This window comes from Heptranchias perlo, chromosome 1, assembly GCF_035084215.1.
Source record: "Heptranchias perlo isolate sHepPer1 chromosome 1, sHepPer1.hap1, whole genome shotgun sequence".
Classification (NCBI taxonomy): Eukaryota; Metazoa; Chordata; class Chondrichthyes; order Hexanchiformes; family Hexanchidae; genus Heptranchias; species Heptranchias perlo.
In genome coordinates this window covers 142,716,894-142,732,053 of record NC_090325.1, presented here as the reverse complement: position 1 = coordinate 142,732,053, position 15,160 = coordinate 142,716,894, and the positions used below count along the sequence as shown (strand labels likewise).

The following is a 15,160-nucleotide window of genomic DNA, read 5'->3' as shown; positions in this document are numbered from 1 at the left end:
GTACATCATTACCTGACAATGGCATTAACTTTTTAAACTACAGCCTCCTTCCAATTCACTGCAGGATTTATCAGCCAAATTAGCCAGTATGTTGTCCACAGATGTGTGAAGCATGTAACAGATGTCATGTTTGCCAGGGGAAATATCCTGATAACTTTCCCAGTGGAAAGGAGCCAGCAACTGGAGACAGCATAGGTCTTTTTCCAATTGATAGGATTTTCAAGAGTGCGGGGCGTTGTAGATAGTACCCATGTGACCACTATGGCTCCACACGTGAGCCCAAACATTTTCATGAATAGAAAAGGGTTCCCCTACTTAAATGTGCAAATGATTAGTGACCGCAAAAACATCATCCTACACACAAATGCTTGTTTCCTCAGGAGCTCCCATAATGGTTTCATTCTACAGGATTCCAGAGTGCTGTAATTATTTGAAGGGCCCCACAGAATGAATGGATCATCTTTGAAAGACTAGGCTACCCTTTGCAGCTCTCTCAGGACCCCCCACACAACAGTGGCAATACAGCGAGGTCCATGCCACTATCAGAGCTGTTTGCACTGCTTAGAAGAAGTGTTGCTGTACAGTCCAGCCAAAGTGAGCAAGATTGCCATTGTGTCCTGCATGCTTCACAGTTTAATCATTGGAAAAGCAGTGTAGGCGATTGGCTAAGGGGATTGAATATCTGTAGCACCCCAGGAAGATGAGGAGAAAGAGGAGGTGGCTGACAAAAAGGGAACTGATGGGAATGCAGGCAGAGTGTAGGACCGCTGTAAATGATGTCAATGGCACCTTTGCAGATTTATTGCAGACAACATACAACTCCAATCACCTAATGCACTCTACAACTCCACTTTGAGGGTGAGAAACAGCCTTTTATCAGCTGCTGGTTAACCCAATATTCTGAGTGGCATACATCCCGTTTGTAGGCCTGATTTACTGCGTGTATTTTCCATGCCACAGGACGCCCATTCAAATTAAGGATCGGGGCTGGAAAAACAATCCTTTATACAGGGGTTGGTTAGAATGTGGAATTCTTTACCACAAGCCATTGTTGAAACAGATTCCATAAATTATTTTATAAGTGAATTAGGTAATTGTTTGAAAAAGAGGACTATCAAACGGTATGTGGAGCCAGAAGGAGAATGGATTAGGCTAGGTGGCTCATGTGGAGAAAAACACAGGCACGGACTTGAGGGGCAGAATAGCTTGTCTCTGTGCCATAGCATTCTGTGTTCTATTATTTTACTTCTACTGCCTTAATAAGGTACTACAAATTGTTGAAAAAGGTGCTTGTATTAATAGGTGATTGTGTACATAATCAAAGTGGAGTGCCTCTAGGTGAGTTCTGCTCATACTAAAGGTGTGATAAGGCATCATGTAGAACAATTAAATCATTAGGGAAGCAAAAAACACTGTGTGTGATTAATTCAGCAATTTGTAACCCAAGGAACTATGCACATGACCTGACAAATATTTAAGAGTGGGAATTACTTTCAGTGATGATGTCGTTCAAGTGCTTAATATGCTCATATCAAATTCCTTTCTGCTATTTTAATGGGCTAAGAGGGTTATTGCTTCTGTCAAAATAACAGAGAGAGGAATTTAATATTCGTACAATAACACCACCAACAGTAATTTGTATGCTTAGAAAATATTTCATAATAAACTTACATTGTATGTTATACTTAGAAAAAATAAACAGGAAAGATAGGGAGCACATATATGGCAGCTTTGCTGAGGCTGTTGGACCTGCAACTTGGTTGGACGTGACAGGTCAATGTGGATGTGCAACAACTAACCTCTCCCCCTCAGACAATGCAGTACTACTCCAGAATGTACTAGCTCAACATTGCCTGTGACAAATTGGCTTCTGTCTCAGGGAACATACTTACACAAATCTACATTTGCTATTTTTTCTTATACTTTATCTCAAATAGACGGTGGATGTAGAAATTGTACCTGCAACTACATTTAGTCCAAAATGTGGCCCATTTCCTTTGTCAGTGCCCAAAAATTAATCCCAGTTGTTCTCTCAGAATTTCAGCAATTATACAGGGAACTGAGATAATCAGATACTATTTTCACAGAGGAATGCTGTTTATCTCAACCCTAAGGAAACAGATTTTTGGCAGTTCCTGCAGCTGTACGTCCATGTGAGTTTGAAGTGGCTATAAGGGTTGACTTCTCTCCATATCTACCACAACCTGACCCATAGGTTCCAAGAAGGATACACTGGCCAAGCAGCATTCTGTGCCCATCCATATGGCAGAGAAGATGGTATAAGTTTCCTCTTGGGCTCATGTAACCTTGCCCAACAATGTCAGCAACCTGCTTAGTTTTCAGGCTCAGCAAAAGATCTGGTTTTAGCCAATGCTGTTTCGGGTTGAGTGACCCTAAGTCCTTGACCAATGTTAAGGTAATTTTATTATTTTTACCTGAACAACCTTCAGCACCACCAGAAGTAGTTGCTTTGGGCTCAACTGCGATAGCGATTCAGGTCAGTGTTGAGATCTAGGGATGCATTGCAGACCACTAAATCCTCTTATTGGGGCTCGAATTTAGCAGGCCTGCGGGTTCCCAGCGGGTGGTCCTCTGGGAGCGCGGTCAACACGCTCGGCGAAATTAGTGGGTTGCCCGCGCGATCGTAGCAGGCAACCCACTAATAGGAATCAATTACCTGCTCCTCCGGGGTCCACGGCGCTGGCCTGCGCGTCGGTCGGGCTGCGCATGCGCAGTACGATCTGTCAGCTGGAGGCTCTCTAGTTAAAGGGGCAGTCCTCCACTGACAGATGCTGCAACCAATGGAACAAGTTGCAGCATGGAGCAGCCCAGGGGGAAGGCTGCTCCCAGTTTAATGATGCCTCACCCCAGGTATCATCAGATGGGGTGAGGAGGAGGGGGAGGACACAGATCTTCCCCCCGGCGGGCGGGAGGAAGCGGCCTGCCTCTGCCACCAAGAAGGCCTGGCTCGAGGTGGCAGAGGGGGTCACCTGCGCCACCAACATATGGCCCACCTGCATACAGTGCAGGAGGCGCTGCAATGACCGCAGCAGGTCAGCCGCAGTGAGAACACGAAGTCTTTCCCCTACACTCCGTCTGCCACAACACTGCCCCCACCCCACATCTCCTTCGGCACCGCCAACACTACTCTGTCACATCACCCTTCATACCCACTCAAACCCCATCCTCATCTTACCTCCACCTACTCACCTCGCCAGTACTCATCCTGCCACTAACACGCAACCCAATCCTCATACAATCTCATTGCTCCATCCCATACTCACCCTCTCGTGCATCTCCCTCATGGCCAGCCTCACTCAACCTGCCACCACCTGTGCTGCAGCCACAGGGCATGCATCACATATGTGCAGTAGGCAGCGTAAGGCAAACGTCTCGTCAGCATGAAGGGGGTGCACAAGGGTGTCTGAGGGTTTGTCATGGGTGTTACCTATATTGAATTTCAGAGCAACAAACAGCACACATTATATTGACACCACCACTGCCATGTCTCCGCGAATCCTGTCCGTTGTGTCCAATAATGCCCGCTCCTGGGTATCACTATGAGGACCCACCACTGATGCCACCCATCGTGTTACTGCAGAGTAGGTGCAGGTGTATTTGCAGGGCTCGTCCGTGCAGACGACTGAGAGACATCGGCGGTGTAGCCGGCTGCACCCTGGAAGGATGCGGAGGAGAAGGTGTGGAGGGCAGTGGTGACTTTGACAGCGACAGGTAAGCAGTTGGTGCTGGGGCCAGCCAGGAGCAGCTCGGCATGAAAGAGGCTGCAGATCTCCACGACTAGATGTCGAGCGAATCTGCGCCTCCCTGTGCACTGCTGCTCGGAGAGGTCCGGGGAGCTGCGCCTCGGTCTGTGGACCCTGTGGCGAGGGTAGTGCCCTCTGCGACGCGTCTCTCTCTGCGGTAGCCCTCCCTCCTGCTGTGCAGGTGGGCGTGCAACAACACCATGTTGGGGGGATCCACGTCTCTGCGGCGGATGGCGTGGACTGCGAGGCTGCTGGGGCTGGTCATGCTCTTCGTCCTCCGAGGGTGTCCACACACCACCCATCTGGCAGATGTTGGTCTGAGGGGTTGTGCAGGGTAGGTGGGTGGTTCCTCGGACTGGGGCTGCGGTTTCGTGTCGGTCTGTCCTCTGGCTTGGCGGGGGGTGGTGGGGGGCAGGGGTTGCCCTATGTGACGCGGTGGCCTCCTGCGTGGGTGAGGGCTGTCCCCCGTGGAGTGCACCTTGGCACCTGCCACAGGCTGCTGGCTGCAACACGCCTGGTTGGAGAGAGACTGTTTCCCCCAGTGTGTGAAGCTCACTGCCTTGAACCTAAAATCCCACACTTCCTCTTTTGACAGCTGCTTCAGCTCATTAACTGACCTCAACAAGCAAGGTAAGTACACTCAAGTGGAACCCCGCTGGCTTTAATTGCCTGCGGGATTCCCACCAGCGGGGCTTGCGCGTGCAGCCCCGCACGTCAGCGCGGTACCCGGAAGTGGCCGGGATTTCGGCGCGATCCGGTCACGTGACCGGATATCGGGATTTTCCGGGCCCCCCCCCCGCTGGAAACCCGCCGGAAACCCGACGCCAAAATCGAGCCCATTGACTCTTCACCCTCCAAACAAGAGGATATGAGCAGAAGTGACATTGGTCACCCCTCATTAGCTGAAGGATATGTTATCCTTGGATCTTTTAGGCCTCAACATTGACCAGTCTGTTAAGATCTCTAAAGAAAGAACCTTTTGACTTAGATGAGTGCCAGATCTTGCACAATGATTCTTAGGGCTTTCAATTGATAGCTTGGATCTTGAGAGGTTAAACTTAGAGGAGAAGGACTCCTATGAATTTGTGGTGGTGAATTTGCTGGCTTCCAAGGCGGCATCCACTTAGAAATCCTATAATGCTTGTATCAAGACCAGAGCTATAACCTGTGAGGGCTTCTGACAAGCTCAATACAAGCAAAGTCAGCTTTTGGCTAACAGATGTACACAAGCGCACACACCTTGTAATCCATGCCATGGAAATGTAGGTTATACTGAATCTTGTTGGGCTATGTGTAGGAAGCGGTTAACTTGGGAGCAGTGCTCTGTGGTTATGAAATGTAAGTTATAAAACAAGCATTTATGCTTAAAGTGGTGCAACTATTGTAGATAAATCTTTGAATCTGAAAGCTCAAGGCACTGAGCAACCTGAGGTTCAGTTGATTGTATTTTGAAATCAGTCAGTCACAAAGTTTGCCATTTGTCTGATTTATGTATACTCACCTTTTCACGATACTTTTTAACTTAGTCCGGACACACTGCTCATAAAGAAAATTATCAAATGAACTGATAAAGGCAACAGAATAAAATGGCCAAACAATTAAATGGTCAGCTGACGGTTCTATGTTTGCCAAGGTCCTTTCACCTACTAAGAGTCATTAATTGTGAACCCATAATTACAACCAGAGTGTTTTTCTTTTAAATTTATATCTTTTGATGAACTTTCATGTTCAATGTGAGCAATGTCGGTGCTGCAAAATGGAACCTATTTCCTTTTTGTGCATTCAGTGTCAGCATTAAGCACTGCCAGGTGGAGAGAAAGCTTTTGCTGTACCCAGCAATGTGCGTTGAACCAAATCTCAATGAGTGGTTTCGAGTTCCTACACCAGCCATCCACATGAACCTTCCTGACTAAGATTACCAGTTTAATGCTGAATTGTATTAGATTATGGGCATTTTTTCATGGGCATGGGAAATGTTGATGTACAAAGGGACCTGGGTGTCCTTGTACACCAGTCACTGAAAGCAAACATGCAGGTGCAGCAAGCAGTTAGGAAGGCAAATGGTATGTTGGCCTTCATTGCAAGAGGATTTGAGTATAGCAGCAAGGATGTCTTACTGCAGTTATACAGGGCCTTGTTGAGACCACACCTGGAGTATTGTGTCCAGTTTTGGTCTCCTGACCTAAGAAAGGATATACTTGCAATAGTGGGAATGTAGCGAAGGTTCACCAGACTGATTCCTGGGATGGCAGGACTGTCGTATGAGGAGAGATTGGGTCGTCTCGGCCTGTATTCACTCGAATTTAGAAGAATGAGAGGGGATCTCATTGAAACATATAAAATTCTGAGAGGTCTAGACAGACTGGATGCAGGGAGGATGTTTTCCCTGGCTGGGGGGTCCAGAACTAGGGGTCACAGTCTCAGGATACGGTGAAAGGACATTTAGGACTGAGATGAGGAGAAATTTCTTTACTCGGAGGGTGGTGAATCTGTGGAATTCTCTACCACAGAAGGCTGTGGAGGCCAAGTCACTGAATATATTGAAGAAGGAGCTAGATAGATTTCTAGACACAGAAGGAATCAAGGGGTATGGGGAGAGAGCGGGAATATGGTATTGAGATAGAGGATCAGCCATGATCATATTGAATGGCGGAGCAGGCTCGAAGGGCCGAATGGCCTGCTGCTGCTCCTATTTTCTATGTTTCTATGTTTCTTGCTGTAGATGGCTAACATGGTCCAGACTAATTTCACATAGGGCACAACAGTCAGAATGGAGGCTATCATTCCATCAGTCTGGAATGGATTAAAATCCAGGCACCAGAGATGACAAGAGAATGTCTGAACCCAATGTGCCACATAGTATCTCAGACAAAATCATTTCCAAAGTGTGTTATGATTTTGCCTTTTTGACCAAATGTATTCCCATCTACAGTAAAGCTCTTTAACAGTGGCCCCAAATTTCCTCGGGGCCTGAGGTTATATAGGAACATTAGGAATAGGAGTAGATCATTCAGCTCCTCAGGACTTCAGTTAGATCATGGCGAATCTGCACCTCAACTCCATTTACCCGCCTTTGCTCCATATCCCTTGATACCCATATCTAACAAAAATCTATCTATCTCAGTCTTGAAAGCTCCAATTGACCCAGCATCCACTCCCTTTTTGGGGAGAGAATTCCAGATTTCTACTACCCTTTGTGTGAAAAAGTGCTTCCTAATTTCGCTCCTGAATGACCTAGCTCTATTTGTAAGATTATGCCCCCTTGTTCTTGATTCCCTCGCCAGAAGAAATAGTTTCTCTGTATCACCCCTATCAAATCCTTTTATCATTTTAAACACATCGATCAAATCACCCCTCAATCTTCTATACTCGATGGAATACAAGCCAAGTTTATGCAACCTGTCCTCATAATTTAACCCTCTAAACCCAGAGTAATCCGGTGGGGAGGAGGGCAAGGACATATGTGGGTGGAAAATGAGGCAGGACCTCACAACACTGGATCTCTGCCCCAAAGACCAGGCAGCGGGAATTTCCTCTGAGGGACAGGGCAGGGACTGGTGGTAGTATCATCCATCCATCTATGAAGTCTGACGTATGAAAAGGAGGTGGGGTTGGCGGGATGGTTGTCATCTATTGGAACTCCCACAGCTCCGGCTTCCTCTGCCCGATTTCGACCCCAGCATGAGCTGCAGAAAATGTGAATTATAAGGATGGTCTTTCATTAGTGAGGGAATGCCTCTTTTAGTGCCTCACGCTCCCTTTTAGGAGGTGCCTTGCTTCTGTTCAGCTTCCCACCCACTCAGTGCCTAGAATAAAATTGTTGTGCTGCAAATATTTGCCACAGTTGACTTAAGAATATCTATTAGCCTCAGTCTATCATCACAGAAACTATGAGCAAAACTTTCAACTTCAGTGGGGGCGTAAAACGAGCAGTATCGGATTGGCCGCCCGTTATACACCCCGCCCGATTTTATTTTCCATTAAAGTCAGGGAAAGGAAAATCGGATGAGGTGTATAACAGGCAGCCGATCCAATACACCCTCTCCGAAGTTGACATTTCACCCCATGTCACAAGTATCATGTTGCATATTGCCATGCGGATCAAACCTATAGCCTAACTGGAGTACATTACATACTAACATGACTGAAAGGTTTTGGAAATATGTTAAAATAATTAAAACCCTGATTTAAGCAGGAAAATTTTCACTTTAAGACTAAAACATTGGCTATTTGAAGACTGTCATTAAGTGAAATCTTCAGAGATTTAGATTTTTTAAGGTTGTTTATTTCATATTATATATCTTTCAGTTTTATAAAAGCATACGGATTGATTTTAACTATCAGGCGACCGAATGGCCGAGTGCGTCAGCTGGCAGGCCCGATAGTGCCAGCGGGAGGCCCAGCCCATTTTGAGGACCGGGCCTCTGTGGCGAACTGCATGCCCCAAACAGACATCCCGATGCAGCTCACTAGCTGGCATGATATCATTGAGTTACATCAAACTGTAGCACAGAAACAGGCCATTCGGCCCAACTGATTTATGCCGGCGTTTATGCTCCACGTGACCCACCTCCCTCCCTGCTTCATCTAACCCTATCAGGATACCGTCCTATTCCTTTCTCCCTCGTGTGTTTATCTAGCTTCCCCTTAAATGCACCTATGCTATTTGCCTCAACTACTCCTTGTGGTAGCGAGTTCCACATTCTTACCACTCTTTGGGTAAAGAGGTTTCTCCTGAATTCCCGATTTGATTTATTAGCAACCATTTTATATTTATGACTTCTAGTTTTGGACGCCCCCACAAGTGGAAACATTTTCTCTACATCCACCCTATCAAACCCTTTCATTATCTTAAAGACCTCCATCAGGTCACCCCTCAGCCTACTCTTTTCCAGAGAAAAAAGCCCCAGCCTGTTCAGCCTGTTCAGCCTTTCCTGATAAGTATATCCTCTCAGTTTCGGTGTCATCCTTGTGAATCTTTTTTGCTCCCTCTCCAGTGCCTCTATATCCTTTCTATAATATGGAGACTAGAACTGTGCACAGCATTCCAAGTGTGGTCTAACCAAGGTTCTATACAAGTTTAACATAACTTTTTGCTTTTCAATACTATCCCTCTAGAAATGAACACTAGTGCTTGATTTGCCTTTTTTTTGGCCTGTGGAACACTACTTCCCACCTTTTGCCAGTCTGAGTAACTATCCTTAACCTCTACTCTCTGTTTTCTGTTTTGTAGCCAGCTTGCTATCCATTATGCTACCTGTCCCCTAACTCCACATGCTCTGAACTTAGTCATGAGTCTACAATGTGATACCTTATCAAACGCCTTTTGAAAATCCAAATATATTACATCTACTGCATTACCCTTGTCTACTCTTTCTGTGACTTCTTCAAAAAATTCAGTAAGGTTGGTCAAGCATGACTTTCCTTTCTGAAATCTGTGCTGACTGTTCTTTATTTTATTTTCATTCTTGACAGGCCTTTCTATTACATCTTTGAGTAAAGATTCCATTATCTTTCTTACCACCGACGTTAAGCTAACTGGTCTGTGGTTCCCTGGACTTGTTCTATCTCCCTTTTTAAATATAGAAATATGTCCGCCAGTTCTCCAGCACTATTTCTTTTTCTAGTGAATTTTTATATTCATGTAATAGTGCCTCTGCCATCCCCCACCCCCGCCACTTCTTTTAATATTCGCTGATGAAATCCATCCAAGGGTCTTATCCTCCCTAAGTTTGATTAGTTTATCAATTATCTCCTCCCTTTCTATCTTAAATGTTTGAATATCTTTTTCTATCTCTTCTTCTAGTGTCCTGCCCACCTAGTTAGTCTCCCTGGTAAATATGGATGCACAGTAACTATTCAATATTTCTGCCATTTCACTGTCGTTACCTGTGAGTTTATCTTGTGCATCCCTTAGTGGCCCTATCCTTATTCTGATTCTTTTTGTTATTTACGTGTCTGTAGAATGCTTTACTATTTATTTTTATATCCTTTAATACTGAATATTCCTTAATAATTGTTTTGACTTCTTTCTTAACCTCTTCGTATTCCCTTTTGTCTATGTACTTAGATTATGTTTTTTTCTTTCGTTTCAATTTTGCCCTTATCTCTTTATTCATCCATGGTGTTTCATTATTGTCTGGTTTGTTCTTGCTTTTTAGAGGAATATATTTCTCCTGAACTCCATTGATCACTGTTTTAAATATTTTCCACAGCTGTTCTATTTCTTCGTCAGTCAATTTTTTTTTCCCGTTTACCTGCCATATTTCCATTCTCATCCCCTCAAAATTAGCTTTTTAAAATACTTTGATCTTTGTCTTACTTTGTCTTTCTCAGTCATTATTTTAACCTTAATTATGTTATGATTGCTATTGCCTAGATGTTCCCCCTACACTTACTTCTCTTATCTGTTCTAGTTCATTTCCCATTACTAGATCCAGCAGTGATTTCTCTCTTATTGGGCTTCTCACATATGGGTAAGAAAGGAGTCATGTGCACACTGTAAAAACTCCTTTCCCTTTTCTCCTTTCCCTACCTCTTCTTGCCAGTTTACTTGGGGTTAGTTGAAATCTCCCAGAATTATTATTCGATGTTTTTTACTAATTTCATAGATTTGTCACATATTTCTTCCTCTACTTCCCTTCCACTATTAGGTGGTCTGTAGAATATATCTATTAACGTGATCGATCCATTCTTATCCTTTGTCTCAATCCACGTGGATTCTGTTTCTATCTTAATGTTACTTATGTCTCTTTTTTCTATTTCCATTATGCTGTCTTTAATTAGTACAGCTACCCAACTCCCCCTTCTTCCTTCTCTATCCTTCTAATGCATTATATCCTGCAATATTTAACTGCCAGTCCTGTTCCTTATGTAGTCAAGTTGCAGTTATTCCTATCACATCTGGCTCCTCGCTATGAATTATTGCCTCCAGTTCCCCCGTTTTGTTACGGATGCTGTGCACATTACAGTACAGGCAATTTAATTTGTTTTTAGTAATTGTTCCCCTCCCTTTATTTTCAACAGTTATTTTGTACTTATGTTCTCTAACTGTATTTATTGCCTGACCATTTATAAGAACATAAGAACATAAGAAATAGAAGCAGGAGTTGGCCATATGGCCCCTCGAGCCTGCTCCACCATTCAATAAGATCATGGCTGATCTTCAACCTTAACTCCATTTTCCTGCCCAATCCCCGTATCCCTTGATTCCCTTAGAGTCCAAAAATCTATCGATCTCAGCCTTGAATACACTCAACAAATGAACATCCACAGCCCCCTAGGGTAGAGAATTCCAAAGATTCACAGCCCTCTGAGTGAAGTAATTTCTCCCCATCTCATTCCTAAATGGCTGACCCCTTATCCTGAGACTATGTCCCCTAGTTCTAGACTCTCTAAACTCCAGAGAGTATAGGCTCATTCTACTCAATCTCTCCTCTTAGGATAACCCTGTCATCCCAGAAATCAATGTAGTGAACCTTTGTTGCACCCCCTCTAAGACAAGTATTTCCTTCCTTAGGCAAGGAGACTAAAACTGTACACACCAAACTGTCTCACCAAAGCCCTGTACAATTGCAACAAAACTTCCTTACTCTTGTACTCCAAACCCCTTGCAATAAAGGCCAACATACCATTTGCCTTCCCAATTGCTTGCTGTACCTGAATGTTAACTTTCTGTGCTTTGTGTACAAGGACACCCAAATCCCTCTGAGCACCAACATTTAATAGTTTCTCACCATTTAAAAATATTCTGTTTTTCTATTCTTCCTACCAAAGTGAATAACCTCACATTTCCCCACATTATACGCCATCTGCCACCTTCTTGCCCACTCACTTAACCTGTCTATATCCCTTTGCAGACTCTTTGTGTCCTCCTCACAGCTTACTTTCCCACCTCGCTTTGTATCTTCAGCAAACTTGGATACATTACATACGGTCCCTTCATCCAAGTCATTAATATAGATTGTAACTAGCTGAGGCCCAAGCATTGATCCTTGCGGCACCCCACTAGTTACAGCCTGCCAACCTGAAAATGACCCGTTTATTCCTACTCTGTGTTTTCTGTCTGTTAATCAATCCTCTATCAATGCTAATATGTTACCCCCAACCCCATGAGCCCTTATCTTGTGTAACAACCTGTTGTGTGGCACCTTAGCAAATGCCTTTTGAAAATCCAAATATGCTACATCCATTGGTTCCCCTTTACCTACCCTGCTAGTTATATCCTTAAAAAACTCTAATAGATTTGTCAAATACGATTTCCCTTTCATAAAACCATGTTGACTCTGCCTAATCAAATTAGAATTTTCTAAGGGCCCTGTTACTATGTCCTTAATAATGTATTACAGCATTTTCCTGACAACTGATGTCAGGCTAACTGGCCTGTAGTTCCCTGTTTTCTCTCTTCCTCCTTTCTTGAATAGTGGTGTTACATTTGCTACCTTCCAATCCACTGGGTCTATTCTAAAATCTAGGGAATATTGGAAGATCACAACCAATGCATCTACTATTTCTGCAGCCACCTCTTTTAGAACCCTAGGATGTAGGCCATCAGGCCCAGGGGATTTGTCGGCTTTTAGTCCCATTAATTTCTCCAGTACTTTTTCTTTACTAATCTTAATTACTTTAAGCTCCTCAGTCTCCTTAGACCCTTGGTTCCCCACTATTTCTGGTATGTTTTTTGCGTCCTCTACTGTGAAGACAGATACAAAATATTTGTTTAACGTCTCTGCCATTTCTTTATTCCCCATAATAATTTCTCGGCCTCTAAGGACCCACATTTACTTTTGCTACTCTCTTCCTTTCTACATATTTGTAGAAGCTCTTACAATCTGTTTTTATATTTCTTGCTAGTTTACTCTCATATTCAATTTTCTCCCTCTTTATCAATTTTTTGGTCATCCTTTGCTGGTTTCTAAAATTCACCCAATCCTCAGGCTTACTACTCTTCCTGGCAACATTATAAGCCTTTTCTTTCAATCTAATACTATCCTTAACTTCTCTAGTTAGCCATGGATGAATCACTCTTCCCGTGGAGTTATTATTCCTCAGTGGAATGTATATTCGTTGGGAATTATGAAATATTTCTTTAAATGTTCGCCATTGCTTATCTACCGTCAAATCTTTTAATCTAATTTCCCAATCTACCTTTGCCAACTCACCCCTCACACCTATGTAATTGACTTTGTTTAAGTTTAAGACTCTAGTTTCGGACTTAAGTACGTCACTCTTGAACACACGTGGAATTCTATCATTTTATGATCACTCTGCCCCAGAGAATCCCTTACTGTGAGATTACTAATTAACCCTGTCTCATTACACATGACAAGATCTAAAATAGCCTGTTCCCTGGTTGGTTCCATGATGTTTTGTTCTAGGAAACTGTCTCAAATGCATTCCATGAACTCATCCTCCAAACTACTTTTGCCAATTTGATTTGCTTAGTCTATATGAAGATTAAAGTCCCCCATGATTATTGCATTACCTTTGTTACAAGCTCCTCTTAATTCTTGATTAATACTCTGTCCAACGGTATAACTACAGTTAGGGAGCCTATAAATGACTCCCATCAATGTTTTCTGCCCCTTGTTATGTGTTATCTCCACCCATACTGATCTTCCGAGCCAAGATCCTTTCTCACTACTGTCTTTATGTCATCCTTTATTATCAGTGCTACCCCCCACCCCCTCCCCTCCTTTTCCATTTTGTCTGCCTTTACAAAAAACCAAGTACCCTGGAATATTTAGTTCCCAACCTTGGTCACCTTGCAACCACATCTCAGTAATGGCTAAGTGATCAAACCCATTTATCTTTTTGTTTATGTTTATGTTAACCTTGTTCCTTAACTTGGTCTGATCTTTACTGTCATTTCCTATTTCTTTTCTCTTCAGACCTATGTTATCTTCCCCAGATCCCTCCATCCATCTTACTAGTTTAAAGTTCTATCGACAGCCCTATTTATCCTTTCTGTTAGGACACCGTTCTCATTCCGGTTCAGTTGGAGCCAGTCCCAATGGTACAGCTCCTTCCTGGCTCACTATTGATGCCAGTGTCCCATGAAATGGAACCACTCCTTCCCACTCCAGTCTTTCAGCCACGCATTCACCTTCCTGATCTGTCTATCCCTGTGCCAATTAGGAAACGACTCGGGTAATAATCCTGAGATTACCACCCGTGAGGTCCTGCTTTTTAATTTAGTTCCTAGCTTCTGATATTGTCTTAGCAGGACCTCCTCCTTTTTCTTCCCTAAGCCATTGGTCCCAACAAGGACCAGGACAACAGGATCTTCCCCCTACCGTTCCAAGTTCCTATCCTGTTGCTCTGAGATATCCTTTATCCTTGCACCAGGTAGGCAACACACCCTCCTGGACTCTCAGTCGCGACTGCAGAAAATGCTATCTATCCCCCAATTATAAAATCCCCTATGACTACAACCTTTCTATTCTGCTCCTCCTCCGCCACCCCCCCCTCACCCCGGACTACCTCATGCTCCATGGTGCCATGGTTAGCATTCTGGCTGTCCTTCCCACAGCCTACATTCTTATCCTCAACAACAATAACAACTTGCATTTATATAGCGCCTTTAATGTAGTAAAACATCCCAAGGTGCTTCACAGGAGTGTTATTAAACAAAATTTGACTCCGAGCCACATAAGGCGATATTAGGACAGGTGACCAAAAACTTGGTCAAACAGGTAGGTTTTAAGAAGCATCTTAAAGGAGGAAAGAGAGGAGGAGAGAGAGGTGGAGAGGTTTAGGGAGGGAATTCCAGAGCTTCCGGCCTAGTTAGCTGAAGGCACGGCCATCAATGGTGGAGCGATTAAAATCAGGGATGCGCAAGAGGCAAGAATTGGAGGAGCGCAGGGATCTCAGAGGATTGTAGGGCTGGATGAGGTTACAGAGATAGGGAGGGGTGAGGCCATGGAGGGATTTGAAAACAAGGATCAAAATTTTAAAATCGAGGCGTTCCTGAACCGGGAGCTAATGTTGGTCAGTGAGCCCAGGGGTGATGGGAGAACGGGACTTGGTGCGAGTTAGGATACAGGCAGCAGAGTTTTGAATGAATGGAAGTTTATGGAGGGTGGAAGATGGGAGGCCAGCCAGGAGAGCATTGGAATAGTCGAGTCTAGAGGTAACAAAGGCATGGATGAGGATTTCAGCAGCTGATGAGCTGAGGCAGGGGCAGAGACGAGCAATGTTATGGAGGGTAGAAGTAGGCGGTCTTGGTGATGGAGAGGATGTGTGGTCGGAAGCTCATCTCAGGGTTAAATAGGATGCCAAGGTTGTGAACCGTCTGGTTCAGCCTCAGACAGTGACCAGGGAGAGAGATGGAGTCGCTGGCTAGGGTACGGAGTTTGCGGCGGGGACCAAAGACAGTGGCTTTGGTCCGACCAATA

At 44.2% G+C, this 15,160-nt stretch overlaps 1 protein-coding gene across 1 annotated transcript in view; it reads left to right on the top strand.

The window, feature by feature from the left end:
- Window positions 1–15,160, top strand: part of dclk2a (doublecortin-like kinase 2a) — a 434,705-nt gene that overhangs the window by 82,651 nt on the left and 336,894 nt on the right. The window lies entirely within an intron of this gene.